This window comes from Larus michahellis, chromosome 2 (genome assembly GCF_964199755.1).
Source record: "Larus michahellis chromosome 2, bLarMic1.1, whole genome shotgun sequence".
NCBI classification, from domain to species: Eukaryota; Metazoa; Chordata; class Aves; order Charadriiformes; family Laridae; genus Larus; species Larus michahellis.
This window is the reverse complement of record NC_133897.1, coordinates 96,001,289-96,013,380: the sequence shown is the minus strand read 5'-3', so window position 1 is coordinate 96,013,380 and position 12,092 is coordinate 96,001,289.

The window sequence follows — 12,092 nt, the reverse complement described above, 5'->3', positions numbered from 1 at the left end:
TTTATCATCCAGCTCCCATATGCAGTCTCATATCCACAAATAGTCACAAATTGGAACACAACTATAGTGTTGTTTTGCTCTTTTAAATGTCTAGAAATTTGAAGTAGGATTTATTAAAATTAAAAAATTAAAAATATTTCCTCTAATCTGGAGTACATTCACAGATTGATAGCATATTTCAGATAAAAATATGCTTATGTCATTAATCTTTAAAAAAATATCTCTGGAGAGAGTTTATTGCCTGTTGGCGGCTGCTGACCTCTCCTTAAGATTTGAGCATAGGTATAGTTTTGTCTCTGTGTAGTAGCAATCTTGAAAAAGCCTACAAGATTTTAATGAGTAATTTTAGGAGCAATGGAGAAAAATGACATTGTAAATATTTTTAATCCTGTGAATCACCACTATAATCAGTAACTGTAACTCATTTATTGTGCCAATCTTCTTTTTTAAAAAAACATTAAGTATTTTCCTTCCATTTCTAATAAATTTTTAATCTCTAGCCTTTATACTCAAATATCATGGCTTGGCTTTTTTCTGCATCCCCAAACTAAAATTAAAATCACCACCTTTGTGCTCCAGCCAAGTTTCTAAGAGCTTTATAGAATGTCTAAGAGCTTTATAGAATCATCCACCACCTGAAAACCGTGAAACATATTTTAAAAACCATTCAGGTTTTATGATAAACCTGCTTTAACAGCATATTGCTTTGTTAATACTTTTGCAAGGGATTGTTTTTCTTATCTAATTTTAGATGCAGCTCCACATTATACAGATGCTGCATTTTTGTCTTCCTCCAAAATGCAAGTTTGAGGGCTCTTTATTTTTAGTTTTTTTTAGGTTTCTTTTTAAGGAAAAATGTCTTTTTTCTACCAAGCCACCAACAGGTTCTACCGTGGAAAAGCAGCCAAATGAGGTTCCTGCTGCTTTAAAGATAGTTTTACAGGTATATTGTGCCTTTTCATGACACAACCGATTATTCTAAATGACATTTTTATAGCTACTTATTTGGATTCCATGTTTATATTTTTATGCATTTAATTTTTTTTCCATATTTTGTTTTTCTGTTTCAATTATAAATTATTACCATTTTAATATAATTTAAGACAGAAACATATCAAAATGTTAACACCTTTTATCTAATAATCTCAAACTGTTTTGTAAGTATTAACGAATGCTACTTCACAGCATTTTTCTGGTATCGATAATCCTTGTCACTTCAAAGCATTTAGCCAACTGGAAAACAGATGTACAGTAGGATTAAGCAACTTGCTGAAGATTAAACAATGAGTTGCAAAGCTACTTTTATGCGAGTAGGAGGAGCACAGCTAGATATACTTCCACTGTGTGTGTGAAGTGAGCAATTTATATGTCAGATAAGTACAGGATTGACAGTGTGCTTTTTTGTCTGTAGTCTTTAATGGGTATCTGTAAACTGCAGGTGGCTGGTAGACTGCGGCCTGGAATCCATGAACTCAGGGTATGTTTGCACCACAGGTAGTGGAATGACTGAAGCTGGCATTTGCAGATGTAAATTGGAATGACCTGGGTGGGATACTAAACAGCAGTACAGCCATGGCAACAAGGAGCTCAGCGTGGCTGACTATGGAGACGCTGAGCGGGTTTATAGATGGTGCTGAGCTCTGTCCTGCGGTGCATACACAGCTGGAAATGTGAGGATTTGACAAACACTACTGCATTTGTATCTACACTGAGACCAGTCCTTTCCTGGACTGCAGAGGAAAGGGACCTTTGGGGACTGTCCTCCAGCTTTTAGACCTTCTCCTCTGGAAAGACGCAGAAGCTGCACCCTTCTGAAACTCCCACCCAGCTACAGTGAACTGTAACAAGACTACACAAACTGTTGTGGTTTATCAGTACAATTTACACCCACCACCACTTCCATATTTAGACATCACCATAGGCAATGTTATAAAGATACCCTGGTGAACAAGTACGAAATATACTGGCACTAAGTTGAGAAGCAACACCGTAGTGCATAAGCATAGATACATTATTTTCTTTCCTTCTACATGTAAATTTTTCTCTTTGACATCCCAGTCGTAATACTACAAAAGTGTTCTTCTCTTGGTTTTAAGAGTATTTGAATCAAGCCTGAAGTTAAGTGAGAGTAACTATTATTGTAGTTTCAACGAGAAATGCACTGAGACACAAATAGAAGCAAATGGATGGGTGGACATCTATGATCTTCTTTAGCTCTTATTATGACTTCTGATGTCTGGCAAACTGTAATTGTGGATGACATGCTAATTATTTTGATAGGAGGAATTATCTCACTTCTGTTTGTTGTACACCTTTCCAGAGATGCGTGGTCTGACATTCTCTTACATGCTGAAATCAAGATCCAACTTTGATACTTTCTTCCTCTGTGAAATCTAAATACTTGGTTTTTTGCTATTTGTTTTTACCATTGTTCTGAAGAGAGAAAAATACAAAAGTAACAAATGTGTTTATTCAGAAAGACTTAAAAGGGGATGCAGATCATTAGCAAATACTGCCTTGTGATTCAGTACATAATTATGACGCTGTCCTACAGAAATGGAGGGTGGTGGAAGTGAAAAAGGAATTTTCCGGTGGCTGTAGGACAAAGTGGCCATGTAATGAAATTAAGATTTCTGGCTTCCAATCACCTGCACTTATTATCTGGCAGAACTGGCCTAGCTGCAGCACCCATTTGCCTACTATGGGTACATATTCAGGTGGAAGAGCATGCTACCCTCTCAAATTCTTCACTTTACACCATTTTCCTGCCTTTAAAATTTGTGCCTGCTGTTAAAGGAAAAAAATAATCTTTTTGCACGAGGATCTTTCCTCGTGCAGCATCTGGATACTAATTCTGACTTTTGCCCCTTATTTTCATGTAAAAAGCAGGCTAGTATGTCTCTCAGTACTTGATCAACAGCAGCTGGAGCAGTTATCAATAGATTGAAAATATACATATGAATAATAGCTCTGAAAGGCTTTCATCATTAACTCTGTCTTAACTTTTGTGGTTTTACAGGGTTATTAACATATTTATCTGTGAGAGACTGCAAGTCAAGTCAATAAAGAAGTTGAACATCAGTGCAAAACCCAGAGCTTTTCTTGAAAGAAATGTTGAATTACTTCTGCCCTATGGTCCTGTAAATGGGGTGCATAGAACTGAGAGGATGGATGACTAGACACAGGCATTGCAATGGACAGAATCTGTTACGCAAATCAGGGAGACTTTGCTCCAGAAAGGTAAGAATTCATGGCATGTTGCCACAAACACCTTGAGCATTATGCATTGGTAGTGCCATGAGAGTAGAGCTGTGAAAATAAGTTAATTTTTTATCTGTGAATCATCAGAATATTCTAATGCTAGTCTAAAGAACTGCATAAATGTTGCAAATTTCTTAAATATACAGTGTATATCACATGAGTTGCTCAGTGAATTAAAAACAGACCAAGCTGCTTCAGGCTTTAATATAAATTCTGTTTAAAACTTAAGCCTCAGATGCAGTCAATCTAACTTTATGTATTAAGTGAAGTACTTCACAAAGGACCCTCATCACCCTAGGCTATCCCTCTAATCAGTGCACTTCCACATGACAAGTGTGATGGCCTGAATTACCTGGAGGAAGTGCTTTCTTCTCTCCACTAACTCTAGAGAGACCCTGTGGGAGCCAAGCATCTCAATTAAATGCCTACAGCTAGATGAGAGCAACTTAAACTTGAATGCACCAAAAATTTGCATATGTCTTGTATGCTTAGTGTATAACTGACTTCCACATCCTCTTCAGACATCTTTTTAAGATAGGGACAGGGTAGACTTCTTATACCTTTATATAGAGCAAAATGAGATGCCCCCTCAAATTTCACAATGATAATCTGTTTTTGTCCTGGAGCCAGTCAGTATCAGGTAATGAAATTCTAAATGGTGGAGGTAGATGCCTTTTCTACTCTCATGGTATGATGTAGTATTGATTAAAACTGCATTACACATGGCTTTTCATGAAGAGCTTCACATGGCAGCATTTCTCCATTTTGCGTTTCTCAAGCTTTGCAGTTCTAATATTTTTCTTCCAATACTTGCATTTCCTTGATGGGAGGATTAGTAAAGTACATCTGCTACTGGTCTTTTCCACTCCACTAGGTAGTTTCTCCCTTTGTCTTCAAGAGTTCAAAGAACAGCTCACTCTTTGTGAGGGCTTATTCCATTTTAGATAGTTCCTTGATGGACTGTTACCCAGGGCTTGTGGTACTGGTCAGAAGTATATAAACTAATTTTTTTTTTTTAATTATCTAATTTCAGCACTTTGAGCTCCAGTTCAACCCTAACATTAGAAATTTTAGGAGAAATATCTTAATAGTTCAAAACCTAATATATATATATTCAGTTTGCCCTAATTAATTTCCAAAATTTGACAAAGCTTCAAGTTTCTTTCTATTTTATCTGAAATTTCCTATATTCTAGAGCCAAAAACTTTTCCTTATTCTACTTTTTAAACAATATATGTGTCTGTGTGTGTGTGTGTGCACAGCTGTGTTCTCCTATAGCCAAGAAGCTCTGGCATTGCTTTCTGTATGGTCTCTCCCACTTCTTGGGTCATTCTTTGACTATTTGTACCAGGCTTCACTCTGCTTCTGTTGGAAGCACTTCTGAATATATATGCATGCGCACTGAAAACACTGCCAAAACCACACTCAGAGTTCCATAAGAACAAGAGGCAAGCCAGGATGGGGTGCATAATTCCACAGAAATGTCAACAATGAAACACAGTTTGTGGACAAAAAGTCATAATACCATGCAACTTCTATTTTGTTCAATAAAATTCTACTCTATGCTCTGTGTTCTTGGAGATTTGGGTATCCAGAGAAATGCTGATGGTACCCTTACTGCTGTAACTTTCGCAAAGCTTAAAGTAAGTTTGTGTTAATGTGAAGACTGAACACTTTTTCAGCTAATTGCTGATTCACTGGAAGTGTTTTTTTCATCTTTCACTAAAACTCTAATACAGGTTACTGAGGAGTAGAAAGGAAATAAGAATTATGGAATTAGCCTTAATTTTGTTTATATTCAAGGGACTGTCTTCCATTGGAAATTAGAGGAAAATAGGAAATATATGATAACCTGGATAATTTCAAGAGTCTGTTTCAATTAAATTGATTAAAAGAGTAATTTTTAACAACTTCTAGGGCAGAGTATAGTGTGTTTGGAGTTCATCTAAATAAGCCTTGACCTGATAAACACCGTACATTTTATTCCACTAAATTCAGTGTTTATAAATAAGAAATTATTCTTGTCATCTAATTGAAGTTTATAAAAAAGCACATCACTTTCTACTAGAAATAATCTTGTCAAGGTTTTAATTTTTCTTCCTAGAAACCCAGTTTCTAGGGTTTCTAACAAAATCAGAAAAATGTTATTATTCTGTTATGTAGAAGAAGTAGCAATGAAAAGCAATGGAGAAGGAGGAGAAATTAAATTCACTTAAAAAGCTATTAAAATCAAAGAATGTCCCATTTGCTGTAGAAACATTTACGGGCCAGCGGCTTCCCAAGGTGAATCAGATATTTGAACCCATACATAGGAAAGTCATAGGCATACGTGAATGGGATAAACTCTTGCAGCCAAGTCCTGATCCAGACTTCTCCTACCATTTGTGTTAAAACACCTGAGCAGATTTTTCATCTTTAACACATGGCTACACAAAATACTAATTTACAGTAAGTTCATGTTTATATAATCATTAAAGATCAAGTCCCAGTCCGTCTTCCAGACATCATCAGAGGCATAAAGGGGCAAAAGGCACTTCTTTTGTCTTCAGTAAATAGATTTTCCCAGAATGCAGAAGAACCATGAAGGTTAGTCCTGGAAATAACTAAGCAATATGTAAAGAAAAATATAGTAAAATACCAAATCTCATAGGAGATGAAGAATTTCTCTTGCTTACTGCAGTTGATAAGTGCCCAGAGAGTAGGATGATAAATACAAAATACGAACCTAAACAAGAGTCTGAATACACAGGTAATATCATTAAAATGTGATGGATTTAGTAAATAATATTACATATACTATATTTTTAATCATGTAGTAAAATTCTGAGTAAAGAAATTTGAATAAAGCATACCATTTTGGCTCTGTGATTAATCAGTGTACTCAGTTTTGTATATTTGGTGAAAAATATATTGGTACAATATTCACAGACAAAATGAAATCAAATATCTTTGGATCTTTTGTTTTGCTTATGTATACTATAACAGAAAGCTCATGTAAGGTAGGAAGACAATCAATTTTAGGAGCAGCTTGACACCTTTCAAAGGATGCTTAGATAAGGGAAATTAAATGTCATGTTTTGGAGGAATATAGTGATCAATGCAGAAACACTGAATAGGGAGAAATCCTTATTTACCTTTATCTGTAAAGACTTCGAATATTTGCCAGGACCTGATTCTTGGGAGATAAGTACTCTCCCAGAGCTAAAATAACATGCTTCCGACTTGATCAAAGCCTGACTGAAAATAACTGCTGTTGAATTTGTATAGAACTTGTAAATAAGGTACATGTTGAAGTGAAGGTGAATACAGTGATTACTCTTTATTTATTCATTGACTGCCATTCTTTCCACCTCTCACAGATGTAGATACCTGCTCTTTCTAGTGGCTAATATTCTGTCAAACAAATGTAAATATCAGAATTCCTGCTTCTTTTCATCTACCAAAAAATATTGAGAATACTTTTAAAAGCAATGAAAATGGGGTCTGAGCAGACAGTGTTGGACGGCAGTTCATGTCTGAAGGAACTAGTCTCTGAAAGTGCTACTTACTGGATGTCTTGCTTGCGGTCCACTTAGCCTTCGTGGAATATCATACTTCTGGTGGCACTAAAGGAGTTTAAGTGTACACCAACAGGAAGAGAAGCTTCTTGTCTTTTAGTAGAAGGAAGAAGTGAATGTGGCTCAGTGAGGAAAAAGCATCTATCATGATTGCCTGCCCTCTTAAGTATCTCCCCAATGTGACTAAACAATCTAATTAAATTATCAAAGTCAGATAAGCCAACAGCTGACAGGGTACCTGCATCAACTTTTAATGGTGAAACTAATCACTGTGCAAACATCATATTTGTTTTGTGATTTGGTTGACGATTAGGAGTATTGGTGATATTTGGATGACTTGTCAATAGTTCAGAGTTTGAGAACTGAATGGGTCTGTCCTTTGGCTATAAACCGGTAGTACGGAGGACAAGAATTGAAAAAGGTAAGCATTTTCATGAGCTCTGCTGCAGCAGTTAGTGGGTATAGATCTTAGAACATTTTACAAAAGAAAATAATTAGAAGACCTCAGTTTGATTGTTTTCTAGTGAAATCTTTTCCCTTAATAAGAGGAAATAATTTCACTGGAAAAATAAAGAAGAGGAAAGAGAGAAAAAACTGATCTTATTGAATTACTTCGGGCAGTTATTTTGTCTAGTCACAATGTTTCTTCTGGTTTTTGTTTTGTTTTGGTTTTAGTGAAAGAACACATTTAATAGTTACACTAAATAATTTTTTGAATCTTTGTGAAATAGAAATATTTTGTCTCAAGGTGACAGGATCTTTATTTGTTTAATTTTCAACTCATAGTAGGAACACAGAAAAATACTGTTTAGTGATAATATGAAATACTGTTGTTACCTTTGCATGATAGCTTATGTGCTTCTCCGTATGAAACAAACATGTATACAACCCTGGTAAGTATTAATATTACATGTAAATATTAAGTATTTAAATAACTTATTGTTCAATATTTAATATATATATTAGATTTATAGTTAAGTTCAATGAAGATCAGAGAGTTGATTTGTCCTGAGTTATGTCAATAGGTAAGACAAAATAAAGCCTTAATATTTTGATCTTGTAACTTCTCCCTTTTGCCATCCTTTCATGGCAAAACGTAGAGGTAGATGATGAAAGTAGGAATGGAGACAGAGCAATAAAATCCAGGGAAGCAGCTATTGGACTGTTTGTTTTCCAGATGCACATCAATTCTTTCAAGAGCTACCTTAAGCAAGTTAAAATAAAATGTAAGTAGTTAAGTCCTAACAGTGAATTATTCTTAAATCTGTGTCCTACGTAATAGCACTATGGGACCATGGAGACATCTGACATAGGTATTTATTCTAAGGCCTTTTTCTGTACCCATTTCTCTTGAAATGACACTTTGAAAATTCCTAAATATTTACAGTGTTTTGACAAAGCAGATTTTGTCTTCTGTTATATTTACACATACAGTAAGGAGTGGTATAACTACTATAGACTGGACTATAAGTTGTATAAACTAGAGCTGACTGGAAACGGTCAAGGTTTCCTTAATGTATGTGTAAACAGAGACACACTTTAATTAGATTAGATTCTAATCATGTCCTTAATTGTTCTGTTTCTTGAAATGGCTTGAAAATGCCTGCATTTGAAAGGACTAAGACAAGACGTTTCAATAATTACAACTGTATTTGACAGAGGAGGACTGCTTTTGATATGAAAAATAACAGTGTGGAGAGGAAGAAGAAAAAAGAAGTAGTCAGAGGAAAGACAATTTTAAAATAATCCCTCAAATTTTATGTTTTCCAGAATATCAGAATATTTTCTGAAAACACATATTTGAATAAGACAATTGTAGTTTTCCAGCAGAGAGCAACAAAGACTCTGTATTTGCTGTGTGATCATCACTCAAAGCTTGTTTCCAATCACATAATTAGGTAGTTGCATGAAAGTGTTCTGACCCTTATTTGTATTACCAAGGGACCATCAGCCCTTGAGACTTATTTAGCTTCATTTTGAAATGTATGTGTTCACACTTAAATCAATTAGTTGGATTACTGCAAGATTTCCTAATTAGAAAAAAAGACCTTGGAATCTTTTCTTTTTAAGCCGATCTCTTAGATATTGCTTGGATACCTCTTCAAAGAACCTCTTAGACTTAAAAAATAATAATAAAAAAATAATTTGGAAGAATGAAAACTCTGAAAGTGTTTATTCAAAGCAATAAGTGAACTCCTGAATCAATTCAGGACACAGACAAGAATAGCATGAAACACACTGGGGAGCACTGATGCTAATTGTCTACTTACCTAGTCCCACAATGAGTCAGGACTACTTGAAGAGAACTGAGAAAAATAACTGAGCCATTAGCTGTGTAATAGAAGAAAAGAAAAATGACATGATACATGAAACTGAAAGTGAAATTTCTGAATGTTAGCTTGCCCAAGATGTCTGAAAGGAGAGACAAAAAAATCTCCAGAAACCTGAGATTTTTATGGTATGGTATAATTCAATTCCCCTGCAAAGTTCTTCACAGAGCTTTTTCTCCAGATGGGTTTGCTCACTGTTCTGCTCCGTTGACCCAAATATCATTTTCATTGGGCCTCCTTTAGACTATATAGTTACTATACAGGGGCATTTAGGAACATGGGTATTTTCTGATCTTAATAAGATCAGAATTTTGTTATAGTAATACAACATCCTGTATCAGTTACTAGAAAAATTTTCATTTTTTGATACAGTTGTTTTAAGTTATGTTGCATAAAATGTAAAGGAAAAGCTTAACTTTATTGAAACAAACATTTCAAAAATAATTCTCTTTGAAAACATTAGTGAAAACTTCAGTTTACCAAAATATTATTTTTATCAAATGAGTCTTTTTCTGGAAAAAAAAAATACATCTTACCATTTTAAATCCCTTCACCAGCTGTTTTTTCAGATGGTCTTCATGTGTTTCAGTATAAAACATGAGTGAAAACTTTAGTTTACCAAAATATTATTTTTATCAAATGAGTATTTTTCTGGAAAAAAAAAAATACATCTTACCATTTTAAATCCCTTCACCAGCTGTTTTTTCAGATAGTCTTCATGTGTTTCAGTATATCGTCGAGCCTGATTGGCAGGTGCTGCAGCCCGCTAAAATGAATTATTTCAGTCTCAGAAAAGCAGTAAAGAGAGTAGTGAAGACCAAGGGTAATTCTATCATGTCAAAATGTGTAAGTCAGAAAGGTAGGGCTAAGCATGTTCTTTTACATAAGTGGTCTGCCCGCATCACTAATGTCTGAGAGATACCTACAATGTGCATCATCAATTGTGATTAAGTTACTAAAACTAGAGGCAATTGATCTCAGCCACTTTCCTGTGGCTACTTTCAGAATTACCCATTGACAGTAGTTTAATTAGAGTGTCATGCTAAGCTTCTAGGAATGTCTGAGTTTAGGGAGATATCATGTGTTTCATCTGTAAACTCCTCTGTCAGTAAAGAATAAAATATTTGAATTTTATTACTTTCTTCCAGTGACAGTGATATAAAGTTTCAATTAATGAAACCCTATAAAGAAAACATATGAAGACATTTGCCTTTAGTGAACCATAATTGCAATACTAATCTGGATAAAACATTAGAAACATTACAGCTATTTTACTATGGTAAATAAACACATCTCTTGTGTTTCTTTTGTGCCTCCTGTTCAATACATGGTGTCCATGGTTAGGATCAGGCCAGATCAGACACTTTGGACAGTGGCTGACATTGCGTTTCCAAGCTTAGGAGTAATCTAAGTCAAATCAGATGAAAAAGGTTTTTACTTCTAATTTTACTAATACAGTCTTCCAGCAACAGATTGTCAGATCCATCTGTAAATGTGTGTGGGAATTTTGTTTCAAATAACAACATATCTGAGATTTTCTTTTTTTTTTTTTATTTTTTAGATATTTCCTGTTTTATAGCTTCTCTTGCATCATGACGTGGGATAAGGAAATAGATGACACAAATTATATATTCATGTTAGATTTCAGTCATCTATATGTATTGGAGAACTAAACATAGCCTGGAAGGTGCAAGGAACATTGCTTTAAGTCACTTTAAGCCAGACTTAAAAGACAGGGATAAATTTGTTGCATATATTCAGTGATGATAGAATACCAGCATTCAAACTAGAAAGTCTTATGAGCTTTTTTCCCAATAGTAGAAAGTTTATGAGAAATGAAAGTTTACCTGTTGCAGCTCCTTATTTTCTCTCTTTTTAAACATTGAGCAATCACCCTGATGATGTTAATAGTTAACTAAAGATCTACTAGTTTGCCTCAAGAATTTTGGTGTTTCATGGTAAATTTTAAGTAATTCCTGGAGTTTATCACAGAGGTTTTCCTCATTAGCACACATTTACAAGAATATTTGGAATATGTGGAAAGGATGTGTTGCAGTCCTGAGATATTACTGAAGAATCATTCAAACCTAAAAAGGGGTGTATGCAAAGGAGAGTTCAAAAAGTCTCTCTATATTAGATAAGATTTTGTTTTGAAGGACAGTAATAGAGTTACCAGACGAAGTTAAAAAAAAAAAGCAAGTAGTTTATAGTACAAGTGGATGTTCATATTATGCAGAGACATAGCACAGAAACCCATGCAAACAAGTTCTTATTAGACCTTGAAAATATAACAGATATAAAAGTGGGGAACTTGCAGTCAGGTATCTAGAAAATACTAGAATTGTTTCTGGGGGATGTAGTGAGAAGACTATCTGTTTCAGTGCAGTTCTGAGTTAAAACACTTTCAATGCTTTGGGCCCCTTTTCTACTTTGTGTTTTCAGCTTTGCCTTGTCTGTGTAAAGCATGCAGATTAACTAATATAGATAACATGATGTAAACTTTTGAAGAAGAATATAAATAAAATCCAGTTATTTGCAAGGCTGACATTAATAGGGTACTGTTGTTTAATCTTTTTCAGTGTAGCGTATGAAGAGTCAGCCACATTGTCAGATTCAGGCACATATGGGTTAATGGCTAAATGCTGATGTCTGTAGGAAAAAGGAGTAAAGGCAATGAAAGACGACTTCTTTTCATGTATAGCATAACTGATACTTTGAATACCAGACTGGTGGTTGCATCGGACAAGGTAAATGCTCTCAAGTTTTCTTTGCCCATTTTAACAGTCTCCTGCTCCAGAACATAGTCTGATTGAATTTTATTGATCCTAAGGATTTCTTCACCCTTCTGAGAGAGGACAGGCTTCCAGTTTCTTCATACAGACATTCAGAAAGGACAGACTCTGATTTTTTTCAGATCTCACTGAAGCAATCCTGCCCCAGTTGG